At 35.2% G+C, this 15141-nt stretch overlaps 1 pseudogene; it reads left to right on the top strand.

The window, feature by feature from the left end:
• The first annotated feature begins 728 nt into the window (after positions 1-728).
• LOC120317731 overlaps positions 729-15141 on the top strand; it is a 167031-nt pseudogene continuing 152618 nt past the window's right edge.

The following is a 15141-nucleotide window of genomic DNA, read 5'->3' on the forward strand; positions in this document are numbered from 1 at the left end:
TGACCATCCAAAAGTCAAAGACTATCTGTACTCATCGATAATGATTGGAGATTTGTCTCCATTCTAAAAAGTTTGCTGGCGTTTGGATTACTTTTGGAGCCTTTTATCAGAGTTCATTAAAAAGAATTGTTATATTCAGGGTACAGAGGTTGGAATACTTCTGCATCCAACACAATTACTTAAAATTTAGGTCTTTTAAGATTTCCATGTGTGTTATTGAGAAGTATCCTCTTTGATATATTATCTGATAGCCTATGATGAAGGGCAAGTGAATATATCAAATCTGACAATAAGAAATCATATTCTTGAAAATTATACATTGCAAATCTTGATTCATATTTATTAGATTTTACTGAATTGTTAATCAAATCTCCCTATGGAAAAATAAATGGTGATGGCAGAAGATATAGGACTTTCAAACATGTATGTTCTTTTTTTCTTAAATATTTATGTTAAACATATTGATCGATCAAGAAAAACTAAGAGAATTTAGACTCTTTAAGCAAAGCTTAAAGCAACACTTAAAGAGTGTGATCCAATACACACTGAGAAATATAAAGGAGCCAGTCTTAATCCTCTTAGCCAGAAAACAGAATTTCAAATTGTCTTATTTGCAAACCATTTATAATAGTTATAGAAATGTCAGCAGTGGAATGATTATGCTTTATATGTGTGTCTTATATGCTTTTTCTTATTATTACATTTACATTGTTATTATTTCAGCTTTGCACTTCAGCAGATAACTGGCCCACTTTAGACTAAAAATAGCTCTGCTACTGCTGCTGAGCATGACTACTTCATCATTGCCCACACACTCTCAGCTTTGCAACACATTTTTGTATCCTGCATTTTCCTGCGATTGCAAACAGATGGAGGTTGGTTGTGAAGACAGCACTGTTAGTGATATTTCATAGGAGGGTCAGGTAGATGGACAGAACTACTCTTTCCTTCTATGGTCCTGGAAGCAGTACTGAGTATGTAAGTGCATGCAGTTACTTCTGATTTATTACAGGCTGAAAAAGTGTCTACCATAATATTACATATCAGGGAGCAACAGATAGGTATTTGTGTATGTTCCACAGATCAAAATGCAGTATGCTCCTCTTGAGAGATCCATCAGCAGGGACCAGAAAAGTGGACTTTGCTTTAATCTCAGTAGCCTCTCCTAGTAACTCTTATTATGTTTAATTTTTGATATGAATGTTTGACAAGGTATGAGAGACATTTTACATTGTTTTCTAGGTCTGGATTAAAATAAAACCATACCTACCTTCCAATTATAATCTGACTCCTTAACTTGATGAACTCTATTCTCAAGTACATTTCTTGTTTTCAGTCCAATGTAGGGGAATGTGGGTCATATAATAGGTTCAAAACTAGACATATGAATTGTGTGATTAGACCCTAAAAGGGTAAAGTTATGTTCAGGATTAACTTTGTTAGCTTTTGGTATCATATATATAAGAAATTTCCAGCTAGATATATCTGGCAGGATATGATCATTGGGAAAGCATCGCTAATGTCCACTTAGCTACAAGAAATAGTCATAAATTTGAGTGAAACAAAAGGAATTGTCTGAGAACTCAAGCTTAATTTGAAGAAGGTTGTATCTTTTATTCAAAATTTTCTTGGATTAATATTAGATAAATAGTGTAATACAATTAGGATTGTAACATATTAATTCATTATGCAGAAGAGGAGGGGAATACTGAATTTAGGATTCAGAAATTATTTATGTTTGGAATTATTAAAAATTATAGTACTGATTGTTTTAAGACTTAAACACTTGTCATCCAATTTGGTTTGTACCTATACCAGGCAAGTCAAACTCATGACATCACATGACATTGCATGACATATCACGACTTTTTCCCCATTGCCAACAATGGGGTGGGCGCAGTTTCGACATGATGCATCCAGCCCGTGGGCCGGCCGTTTGACATGCCTGACCTATACTGATTGTTTGAAACTCCTTGCTGAACAACTGACAATACTTTAGATACTCTTGTGATTTACTATTTCAGAAAATATGGTTGACTCTGTAAATACTTGTCCGAATCTCATATTCAGGCAGACATAAGTTAAGAGCTAAATGTAAACCAGGAAAGGTATCCCATATGTTTATCTTTTCATGTGGATCTTATCTGATACATATTAAGGGTAAAAAACTAGGCTACACTTTGATATGGATTTAACAAATAACAACTAAGAAAGTTCATTCATAGTTTTTTCAATATACAATCACAATCTGAGAAATGTGATAAGTTGTACTAATTTTTTGAAAAATTATGTTAAGATTAAGTATAGAGTGTAATTGAGAGAGAGAGAAATTGTAATGACCTGCAACTTAGTAAATCTTATTTTCCAGCATCAATTTTTACAATTAGTGGAACTGTGAAAAAAAAAATCTAATCTCAATTTATAGTAAATTCAACAAAAAGGATATAGCAAGCAATCTTACTGTACCTGAAATCCATGCTGTCAACTAGCTTAAATTCCAAGGATTTGTATTCATCAACTCTAAGTATGAGGTTATCTGGAACCAATCCATTATTTATGTGAGAGAGGATAAAATACAGGTTGTAATAACATTTTCATTTTAGATGTAAGAATTTCTGAATAGAGCTTGGTTGTGTCAGAAAATCAATTGCTGATTAAAAGATGAAAGCTATCCAATGATTTTCTTTTTTTCTTTTTTTAATTATTTTACATTTTTCCAATTTACAAAACATTAAACATTTTTAACAGTACTATGTCATGTATCTCTTACAGTTATTTACATTTATTACTATACATTTTTGTTTCTCTGTTCTAACCAATTATATCATTTATCCCACACCTCATAAAATTCTGTTTCTCCCTTGCCTTTCATTTCTAGTGTAAGTTTATACATCTCAGCACATTCTAATATCTTATAAATAATCGTATCATTAGCTGGTATATTTTCAAGTTTCCAGCATTGAGCATAAACAATAAGTGCTGCTGCTATTATGTGTATAATAATATATTGGAGTTACTTCTTTATCTGTTGATTTATTATTCCTAATAAAAATAATTCAGCTTTAAATTCAATTTGTTCTCCTGTTATCTCCTGTAGCCATCTCCTTAACTGTTCCCAGTATTACCTTGCTTTAAGGCATTGCCACCACATATGATAAAATGTTCCATCCTTATATTTACACTTCCAACAACCTGGTTTCATATTTGTGTACATCTTAGCCAATCTCGCCGGTGGTAGATGCCACCTATAAAGTATTTTATAGTGATTTTCTTTATATGCAGTCGATAATGTTAATTTGCAGTTTTTGTTCCATACTTTTTCCCATTCTTCTAAGTTTATATTTCAACCTACATTCTGTGCCCATGCTATCATTGAACCTTTGACTATTTCTTCTTCCATTTCTACCTCTAATAAGTATTTATGTGCTTTTGTTACAAATTTTTCTTTCTTACCTATCAATATTCTAGCCAGTTGTTGTGGTACCCCTTGAATTCCATATTCTTCCATATCTTTTCTATATCTCAACTGTGTCTGTAAATATGGCCAACAGTCTATAATTATACTGTTCTTTTAGTTCTTCCTTTGATTTAAGATTCCCTTGGTTCTCTAATAATTCTTTGTAGCTAATCATCTTTTTTTATCCAATGTATTTGGGTAAATCGTTGCCTTTATTGGCGAGACCCAATTTGGTAATTTCATATAGTGTTTCCTTTTAACCTTTTCCCATGTCCATATCAACACTTCTCTTATTTGATATTGGTAAAAATATGCATATGTCTTATTATGTTTATCCCATAGGAGGGTATGCCAACCGGCCTATAGATCGTGTCCTTCAATTGTTAACATCCTTTTGTTGTTCAAGTTAATCCAATCCATAATAGCCCTGCTACTTGATAATAAAATTTCCATTTTGGAAGTCCAAAGCCACCCCTGCTTCTACTATCTTGTAACATTTTAATATTTATCCATGCTTTCTTACCCAACCAGATAATTTTTTTAATTATTTTATTTAGTTCTTCAAAAAAAAATCTTCTCTACTTTTATAGGGGCTGTCTGAAATAAATATAATAATATGTTCATTTTAATCACTGAAATCCTTCCTAATAATGATAGCTGTAACTTTCCCCAAATCTCTAAATCTGTTTTCATTTGTTGTATCAGTTTTTATAACTATCATCTTTTATTGAGAAACACCTTACAGTGAGCCAAATTCCTAAATATTTAATCTTTTTTTCAATTTGCAATCCTAAATCTTTTTCTAATTCTTTCTTTTGTTTTTCAGTTAATTTTTTTACTAACATTTTAGTCTTTTCTCTATTAATTTTCAATCCTGCCATTGTCCCATATTTTTCTGTTTCATTCATTAAGGTGTTTCCTGTCTCTATCCAATGATTTTCAATGGCCTTACTCTTTAATTTTAAAATTGCAAGTCAAAGGTGGAAACACCATATACAGGAGTGTTTACAGGTCGTGGCCAAAAAATTCAAGATAGTTGAATTGGCAAAAAAGGTAACCAATGTTCTAAGTGAACTGCCTCAGTTTCCCTCCAAAAGAGTGTGTGAGGAAATGCATGGAAGATAGGGACACAAAATGTCAATCTGAAAGTTCTGCAACCACAGACTTCATGAAGGATAGGCTGAATAAACAGAGCCAAAGCCCAGGAATCAAAATGAAGAGGCAAAATAAAAGACAGCCTTGATGAGAAAAGGCATTGTGAAACAGGCTGCAGCTGAGAAAACCGGTGAAAAAGAATCATTTTTCCATTCCTAATATTTGACATGAGAACAAAAAATTCTTCTACCTGTTTAGAAAAGTTAAGAAGTCCAGCCAGACAAAAACAAAAAGAAAAGGTGAAAAAATGTAAAGACTTTGACAGAACACAAATAAGAAATAGAAACTAAACATGATAAAAAACAGATTGAAAGTGTACAGATTTAAGCAGTGTTATTCAGATTTGACAACTGTAAGATGTGTGGACTTCAGTTCCCAGAATTCCCCATGTGGTACTGGCTGGAGAATTCTAGGTGTTGGTCCACACATCTTAAAATTGCCATGTTTTAAAAATATTGCTCAATAGAGAATGAAAATAGAGATATACAAGGATTAACCTCAGAGAAATAGACAAATTAGTAATAAATATATTAGATTGAGAAACCTATATGCGGGTCAAGGAGCAACAGTGAGAACCGAACACGGAACCACTGATTGGTTCAAAATTGGAAAAGGAGTCTGGCAAGGCTGTATACTGTTGCCCTGCCTATTTAACTTATATGCAGAGCACATCATGAGAAAGGCAGGGCTAGATGAATCAAAAGTTGGAATTAAGATTGCCAGGAGAAATATCAACAACCTAAGATATGCAGATGATACCACTCTAATGGCAGAAAGTGAAGAGGAACTAAAGAGCCTCTTGATGCGGGTGAAGAAGGAGAGTGCAAAAGTTGGCTTGAAACTCAACATTAAGAAAACCAAAATCATGGCATCTGGCCCTCTCAATTCCTGGCAAATAGATGGGGAAGAAATGGAGGTAGTGACAGATTTTATTTTTCTGGGCTCAAAGATCACCTCATATGGGGACTGCAGCCAAGAAATTAAAAGACGCTTGCTTGCTCCTGGGGAGGAAAGCTATGGCAAATCTAGACAGCATTCTAAAAAGCAGAGACATCACCCTGCCAACAAAAGTGCGTATAGTCCAGGCCATGGTTTTCCCAGTTGCAATGTATGGCTGTGAAAGTTGGACCATAAGAAAGGCTGAGCGCAAAAGAATTGAGGCCTTTGAACTATGGTGCTGGAGAAGACTCCTGCGAGTCTCTTGGACTGCAAGGCGTTCAAACCGGTCAGTCCTAGAAGAGATCAACCCCGACTGCTCTTTAGAAGACCAGATCCTGAAGTTGAAACTCAAGTGCTTTGGCCACCTAATGAGAAAGAAGGATTCACTGGAGAAGAGCCTAATGCTGGGAAAGATTGGGGGCAATAGAAGAAAGGGACGACAGAGAATGAGATGGCTGGATGGAGTCACTGAAGCAGTAGGTGTGAATTTAAATGGACTCCAGAAGATGATAGAGGACAGGAAGACCTGAAGGAACGTTGTCCATGGGGTCGCGATGGGTCGGACACGACTTCGCAATTAACAACAACAACAACATATTAGATTATAGAATAGAAAGTTAACTAGTGAAATTGAATGTTAAAGAATTCATTATAGATGAAGAGCTTATAGAAAACATATTTAAAATAAAAAATAGTTTTTATTACTACAATTAATTTTTGAACTACTTGAATACATTTATAAGGGTTTTTTTGGTAAGCTTTCTTTTTCTGAAAAAAGAACCGCAGTCACTTAAGGGAGATACAAAAACCCAACCAACTACCCAAGTTTCCAGTGCTTTATAGTATATCACTGGGGTCTTCAAACTTGATCCTTTTATGACTTATGGACTTCAACTCCTAGAATTCCTCAGCTGGCATGCTGGCTGAAGAATTCTGGGAGTTGAAGTCCACAAGTCATAAAAGAGCCAAGTTTGAAGACCCCTGATATAGCATACTTATTAGTGGTTAAAAAAAATAAAAAGGAACCAATCACTGTGTTATTGAACCATCAGCTGTTATCTATGTGTGGCACACATAATAAACAGATGGAAGTTCAATTCCATCACTATGGCTGTCACTTAACATTTCTTTTTTTTTCTTTTTTTAACAAAATTTTATTAAATTTATGTAGGTAAGGAAAAATAGGAAAAATACAGGTATGGTAATGGGAAGGGTAGAAAGGAAAGGGGGAGGGGAAGGAAAAAGGGGATTAGGGTAAAATAAGGATAGGTACAATCACATATTTCAACAAACAAGCAACTGTCCGGTTCATAATAATGAGTAAGTATCATATTCAACCATTTTTAACAAAGCTTAAACTGTAACATATTAAAAATAATTAGTAAACAAATATGTTAATCTATTAAGTAAACACTACTAATAAAATCACATAAAAAAAGAAATAAAATAAAATAAAAAAATAAATCCTAACAATCAAAAGTAACAAATAAAAATCAGTAAATCAGGAAAAGTAATCGTATCATCAAAATGTTAATTAGAACTCGATTAAAAATCAGTCATCTATTCTAAAATATTAAATCCTTCAAGTTCTAACATGTCTCTAACCATTGATAAAAATTTTCCCAAGTTCTAAAATAAATTGAATCATCTTTTTCTTTCATTTCTAATGTTAGTGTATCCATTTCTGCACACTCTATAATTTTGGTAATAATAATCTGGTCAGATGGTAGATTCTCATTTTTCCAAAATTGGGCAAATACTATCCTTGCAGCAGTTAAAACATGCAATATCAAATAGTCATTCTCTTTACCATAATTAGGTCTTAATATTCCTAATAAAACAATTCTGGTTTAAATTCTGTTTGTAGTTTCATCATCTTTTCCAACCATCTATGAATCTTAACCAATATTTCTTAGTGATAGGGCATGTCCACCAGGCATGGTAATAAGTGCCTGGCTGTTGTTTACATTTCCAGCAAGTATCCGAAACATTTTTAAACATTTTCGCTAAGCGAACTGGTGTCATATGCCATCTATAGAACATCTTATATAAGTTTTCTTTATATGCTACCGCTTTTGTAAGCTTAATGTTTTTATCCCAAAGTTTTTGCCAGTCTTCCAAATCTATAGAATATCCAAAGTTCTTTGCCTATACTATCATTGTTTCTTTCACTTGTTCTTCTTCCATCTTCCAGTTTAGAAGAAATTTATAGAGTTTTCTAATCAAATTCTCATCTGTTTTTAACAAAATTTTATCCAATGGGGTATACAACCATAATGAAGTGGATTGGGCTGAAAGAGAATGACTGACCAAAAATCAATCAGTTTTCATATCTAAGCACAGCCAAAAACTCACAGTCTTCTGTCACCACCCAAACCTCTGTACCATCCTGGCTCTGTAGTTATAATAGTTATTCTATTAGCACAATGGATATTCTGATTTATGGAAATAACTTTTCTAATTTTGCTGCAAAGTGATTTTGTGAATGACAAAAAAAATGACAATGATTAATAGTATAATTTCATAAAATGCTATTTTTCAATAAGTTTGTGAACTCTTAAGAGTCAAGGTTAGCACCAACATTTCTCAGTTGTGAAAACAATTGAGAACCACTTAGCATCAAAGCCATAAAACACAAAGCTAAATTGGTAAGTGAGAAAGGCAGGAAAAAAAGGAACTGATCCTTCTAGGCAATCATTCTAGTTTTCAGTAATCATTCTTATTTAGTCATGCACTGACAAATGCTGGGAACCTAAAGGTGATTTCAAGCCTAACAGTTTAGCTAAATAATGCTCAGCCTGAGGCCTAGGAAGGCTTTGCTGTGTTCTGACCCCATTAACATTTGTTTTAAAAAGTTGTTGGGGCTTCCTTATAGATACATAAATTTTATACAAAATATGCTTTGTATTTATAGAGTAAAGAATATTACTCTTTAAAGAGTAATACTGACAAATAATCAAAAGTCATTGGACTCACATTGGCAAAAGTGGATAAATCAATGTTTATCATATTTCCTCTCGGGGTTTTTATTTGTTTTCCTTTTTAAACAATTTTCATTTTATTGACCCATATCAAATACATGCCCTTCTGCAATGATAGAGTTTTGATACAGTACTGGAAAATTAGCTCTACAGAAAGGTATCTACAGGAATTAAAAAGAGAGAACTTGAAAACGTGATTCCCTTCAAAGTTGAATTTCTATATGCTGAAAATTTATTTTTTTCAGCATTATCATAACTTTCAATGGTTGCTGAATGATCAATGAAGTTATTGTTTTTGTTCCATGCCATAGTAAAACTTCAAAACAGCAGGATCCAACTATAGAAAAGTTTGAATAAAGTCTGACTATATAGAACTTTAAAAGTAGTCTTTGGAACACTTAAACTGTTTTAGAAACCTGAATTGACAGGAGGAATAAGGAGCTGTGAAAATTCCATTATGTTTCTTCCCCAGTAATCAGTCAACCTTCCATAGAATCAGAGTTCACTGAGTTGTTTTTAGATTTTCTCTATCTTCCCCTATATTTTAATAGATTTTGTGGGCTTTTTAAATATAAAATTGTTAGCATTTCTGCACTTCACAATTTTCCTTACATTTTGAGAATGCAGGAATCCACAGTTGGAAAACAAATGACAAATTATTGGTTGGAATATATAAAATGGAAAAAGATCCTTGCAATATCCTGAATAAAAATCAATGTAGTTTTTCAATGTAAAAGCATTCATAACTGGCATTGATTGGAGGTTCCATCCCTGGTTGCATAGTCTTGGAATAATCCCATTGACAAAGTTTCACTGAGTTTTTCTGTTTGGACTTCTTCAGAATTTGAATTATGTCTGCATAAAAGCACCTGCTAAAAGAAAATTTAATTTCAGGTTCATATACAGTACAGGTAATTCTTGACTTACAACTGTTCATTTAATGATGGCTCAAAGTTAAGACATTGTCAAAAATATTATTTCTGATCTGTTCTTGCACTTATAACCATTGCATACCCCTCTGGTCACATAATTTCAGTTTAGATGCTTGCAGCCAGCTTGCATTTACAATCTATTGCAGAATGCTACAGTCAAATGAGCACAATTTGTGACCTTCCCTGCTGGCTTCGGACAAGCAACGATCAATTGGGAAAACTAGATTTGCTTAATTGCATGAATGACTACCTCAAAAATGGTTGCAAACTTGGATCTGGTGACACAATGACTCATTTAATCATAACATTACTTAATAATATTATTTATTGATTCTGCCAATGAGATTAAAAAATGGAAAGAAAAACATAAGGATCTACATTATTGGTGAGGAAAAGTCTTAATGGCCTAGTCCTGTGATGTGCTAAGTAAGTGATATATACTTATGTTAATCAGTTATGAATCAGTTTTGCATTTTAGAGTGTGTTCCTCTGTCTCAGTTGAACCCATCCCATAGGCTAGGAAAATTTGAAGAAGGGCATATTTTTGTTTCTGTACATCTTTTTGTTTCTGAAGGAAAACTGAGATGTATATTTAACCAACAAAAGATAGGTAGTAATTAAGGCCAAAAGCTGTAACTTTTTAAGGTCACCTAATTCTAGGCTGTTCCAATATCATTTTTTACCATGCAGGCAGAAATGAACTACTTAGACCAGCTCACAAAAAGTCTAAGAGTTACAGGAAATAATATTTTTAAAAAAACCTAGGAATTCATAATAAAAAAATCAGTTACTTCTGTGATTTAAGAGCATGCTTTATATTGAGAACAATGTTCATTTACTTCCCATTCTATATGAAGGTCTAACTGTCCCTCTCTTTTGAAGCAATTGGTCTCTCCTGCCATATTTGGTTTTGTAATAGTTTTAGTACATCATTATTTTTTTTACAAAGGGCTTATCTGCAGTGCCATTACCTGAACAGGCTAGCAACCATTATTTGAAGACAGAAATGGTCATTTTTCTCTATTGACCTTCTCCTCAACATGAAAGCAATTTGAGGTGCATTTTCTGCTGTGATTTTTGAAGTAATCTTTTCCTCTTGTGTTGCCTCAAATGACCTTTGCGTAGCATACAGAAAAGTGTTAGTTCAAAATCTGGGAGAAAGTTGAAGAAACAGTGGACTACCTGATAAGCTGTTGCAAGAAGATTGCACAGACTGACTACAAGCAGCGGCATGACAAAGTAGCAACAATGGTGCATTGGAAGATCTGCAAAAAATATCATTTGCCTGTAAGCAAAAACTGGTGGGATCATAAAATAGAGAAAGTCATAGAAAATGATAAAATTAAACTGCTCTGGGACTTCAGAATTCAAACAGACAAGCACCTGCAACATAACACCCCAGACTTAACAATTGTCGATAAGAAAGACAAAAAAGTCTGGATAGTGGATGTGGCAGTGCCTGGAGACAGCAGAATAGACGAGAAAGAACTGGAGAAGATAACAAAATACAAAGACCTACAAATAGAAATAGAAAGACTGTGGCAAAAGCAAGCAAGGGTAGTACCAATAGTCATAGGTGCCTTGGGTGCAACCCCAAAACAACTGGAGCACCACTTGAACACCATTGGCATTGACAAATTCGCTATTAGTCAATTGCAAAAGGCGGCCTTAGTAGGAACTGCTTCCATCCTGCGACGATATCTGTAATACCATCAAACATCCACATCTGCCTATCCCAGGTCCTGAGTAAGGACTCGATAGGTAGACAAAATGCCAAATCCAGTCTGAACATCTGGCTGACTGTGCGATGATCCATAATAATTTTCCTGAGCTAGTTAGTTTTTCCTCTGAGTGTTTTTAAAAAAAATAAATCAAGGGGGCATACAAGTTCATTAATTCTTCATTCACGCATAAATGAGAATTGTAGTTCAGAAATCTGCAGGATATCAGGTTGTCTATCTTTAATTGACTGTGGAATGAGACAAACAAACAAAAATTGACTTTTATATATTAGTTTAGGTAGAATCTAAACTAATATATATTATAAATGAATGCATCAGAGAAAGTGATGCATTCATTTATAATATATATTAGTTTAGATTCTACCTCATGTGAGAAAATCAAACTTTTTTTTTTAAAAAAAGCAGCTTCAGCAAATGTATCAGCATTTTGTAAGATAATTATCATTTCCCCAGTTTCTTTTAAAACTATGTTAAAAACAAATCTGTCTTGCAATATTACCTTTACAGAATATTATTTCCATGATAGTTCACTTATTGGTTTCTAAATATCTGGCATAGAACAACCTGCAGCATCAGCAATTTTTTCTTCAGCATACTTAGAAAAAAAAATAAAAATGAAAACTGAAAGGAAATTTATCAGAATAAGCATGAAATGTGATTTTGTAACGTACTCATTAAAATATATATGATTCAAACTTTAAAGATATTCTTCCTATTCCTCAAAGATAGGGTTAAATTCCTTTGATACATGTGGGACAACTCAGAGAAATAATTTCTATCCTGTAATTTCTATGCCCTTCTATTACCTGAAGACAGGCCCTGATATTAAGGTGACCAACTTTTTTACAATGAAAAGGAGGACACAAATAAATTGAAGAAAAAATATCGTAAAAACTGGTTCAGCCTTCTGCCGCGCCCCCACCCACAGCTGCCCCGCCAGCACCACTGCCCTGCCATGTAGAGCGGACCCCGCGGCTCCCAAAGCACCAGCCGTGCCAGCTCCGGCCCTGGGGGGCAGCCCGTCATCAACACACTCCACCTGCAGCCGCCCCGCCAGCACCACTGCCCACTCTGCGCAGCCTGTGTAGAGAGGACCCCGTGGTTCCCACAGCACGGTATCTTCAGAACTAACTAGGAGATGGTGTAGTTGGGTATCAGGCAGGGGTGCTAAGTTTCTGCCAATTCGCCTTCGCTGCAGACAACTTGTATGTGCAAAGTTTGCCAGTTGGGTGTTTGGCACTCTCAGCAGCAATTCCTATTGGCTTTCGAAAGCCAATAGGGGGAGTAGCACAGCTCATGCAAAAGTTGAAAAAAAAATAAAAAAAAAGATGCCGGAACGCCGTTCTGAGCTTTCTATGAGAAAAAAATAAGCCCTGCAGATTAGTCTTCAAATATTAAAAAGGAGGACATGTAGGAGGACACTCACAAAAGGAGGACTGTCCTCCCTAAAGGAGGACGGTTGGTCACCTTACTGATATAAAAAGTATGAATTCATTGCTCAAACAATAGATGTTGAGGATTAATGGTGGCAGGCTTTCAGTTCTTTTACATGTATCTCCCAATCACTTTGCTGTGTTGTGCAATAGCATTGAATATGTATTTGGCCCTAAACTTCCCATTGTTTCAAGATTGGTGAAAATCATCTTCAATACTGGAGTGGGTTCAGTTGCCAGGTTATATGACTGGGTTCATCTACTGCTCATGATACCATAGTATCTGCCACCTGAGAGGGCTTCCTAATTTTAGGGTTCACCTCAGTGGTGGGATTCTGCTGGTTCGCACCAGTTTGGTAGCTAATTTTTTGTTGAGTTCAGAGAACCAGCTGAATGCGCACTACTTCCAGAAGTGTGTTCTAGGCCTTGGAGGCCTGGAAGAGGCCTTCCATGCCTAGAACAGCTTGCCAGAAGTCTTATGTGACTAGACAACACTCCCTAAATTCTGAATTGCTTCTGATATGGCAAGTTCTGAAAAAGCACTTATTTGTGAAGCTGTAGGCTTCAAAACAAACAACCCTGCTAGTTTGTGAAATAATTGATTGTTCTATCAATATCACAGCATAGCCTCCCTGTCCTGTTTTCATAAGATAACTATTTATAATTGCAATTGAGATAAAACTGGCAGATATAATCTTTCTGATCACATTTATACTTAGGAGTAAGAGCTTTTAGGGAGGAAGAACATGTAAAAAAAATAGAAATACCATCAAGGAAATATGCTGCCATTTTTGTTTGCCATGAAAGAAAGAAAAAAACCCAAATAGTTTTCTTTATGTGTGATAGTACTTCCTAATGTCAACAGAGTTTTAAAGGCTCTGCTTGCAGCTTCTATTTTGGATGCCCAATGCAGACCTGGGTCCCTTTCCAAAATAACTAGCCATCAATTATAGATATAACTTAGCACTTTTTGAAGTTTGACATTGGAGTTTTCACACAAAGCACTTGAATTTGCCTGCAGACTTGAACACTATCTGAATGATAATTATTTACATCCGGTGCCTGCTCTTTATAATCCATGAAGGTCAGAAAATATCTCTGTTTCATTTCAAAATATCTTGTTATTTAGAAGCAAATGGGGCCTGGTTTATGCTCAGTAGAGCATAAAAGACTGTAACAACAACAACAAGCAGTAGAAGAAACCAGGTCTAGGGAGAAAATACGTGTTAAGCTTTATTTTCTTCTTCAATTGAAAATTCTAGAGCAGCATAACGAATTCCATTTTGTCTGTTATTTTCTTTCTCCTCCCTGGCAAGAATACCATAATTGCCAATGATACATTTTCCCACAATTCCAAAATTTTGAATGTGCCTAAAGAAACATAAAAATAGGCTACATCAAGAAGGAAATAACTGACAAAATTAATGCAGTTAAATGCAAATCCTGAAAGCTCTTAAAAGAATGATAATTAAAAGATGTTAAATGTATTTTAATGAATAAAGGACTAGGGGGGGTCCATTTCTTGGGACCGATTCATCTAAGTTTTTATGCTACATAATGTGAAGAACAAAGTGGCATTCCTTTCTGCCCAGTTTCGTGAAAAGAGCTAACCTGAGGACTATTGAGATTCATTTCAATTCTAGGATAAGGTGCTTGTCCATCAACTAAGGGAAAAAAGTGGCTTAGATAGAACAAGCCATGTAACACACATATATGCTTCCCCAAAAATAAAACCGGGTCTTTTTTTTTTTTTTTAACTCAAAAGTGGCACTAGATCTTATTTTCAAGAAGGTGCCTTTTCCACTCATTTCCAGCACCAACAGTTCCACCTAGCTGTCCCACTTCTTTTGTGGCTGAAGGAGCAGCTTCATTCTGCAGTTCAGAATGGAGCTCGAGCAATGGTGGGATTCAAATATGTGAACAACCAGTTATGGATGCTATTTCTGGAAGTCCGTTCCGGGCCTGGGAAACAAAAAATTAGTTACTGGTTCTGCCGAACTGGTGCAAACTGGCTGAATCCCACCACTGAGTTCGGGCCTGTATTTTGCATTAGGCCTGTCCAGAAGCCCTTTGTAGCTGATAACCGAGCAATGGATTCAATCCATAGCTCGGTTCTTAGCTTCAGAGGGCTTCCGGAAAGGCCTGACTGTGAAATGCAGGCCTGTGGATGCCGGAGAAGAAGTGGCTCAAGGTAAGTGGGTATGGGGCGTGTAGGGCAGCTCGACTCCCTCACTCCCACCCTAGCTTGATTTTTAGGTATGTGCCTTGCCCCAAAACTAGGGCTTATTTTTGGGATAGGGCTTATATTATAAGCTAGGGCCTATTTTGGGGGTAGCTCTTACTTTCTGGGAAACAGAATATCTCTGTGGCTATCTGTGTAATAGGAGAATTGGCTCTGGTTTCTATACAATGAAATGAGAAGACTGACATCAAATCAACCTTTATTATGGACAAAGACCAGTATATAAAGGGTGCTATCTTTTTGTTCACCTCCAACCCCAG

This window comes from Crotalus tigris, unplaced genomic scaffold, assembly GCF_016545835.1.
Source record: "Crotalus tigris isolate CLP2741 ecotype Arizona unplaced genomic scaffold, ASM1654583v1 scf7180000019798.211333, whole genome shotgun sequence".
NCBI lineage: Eukaryota > Metazoa > Chordata > Lepidosauria > Squamata > Viperidae > Crotalus > Crotalus tigris.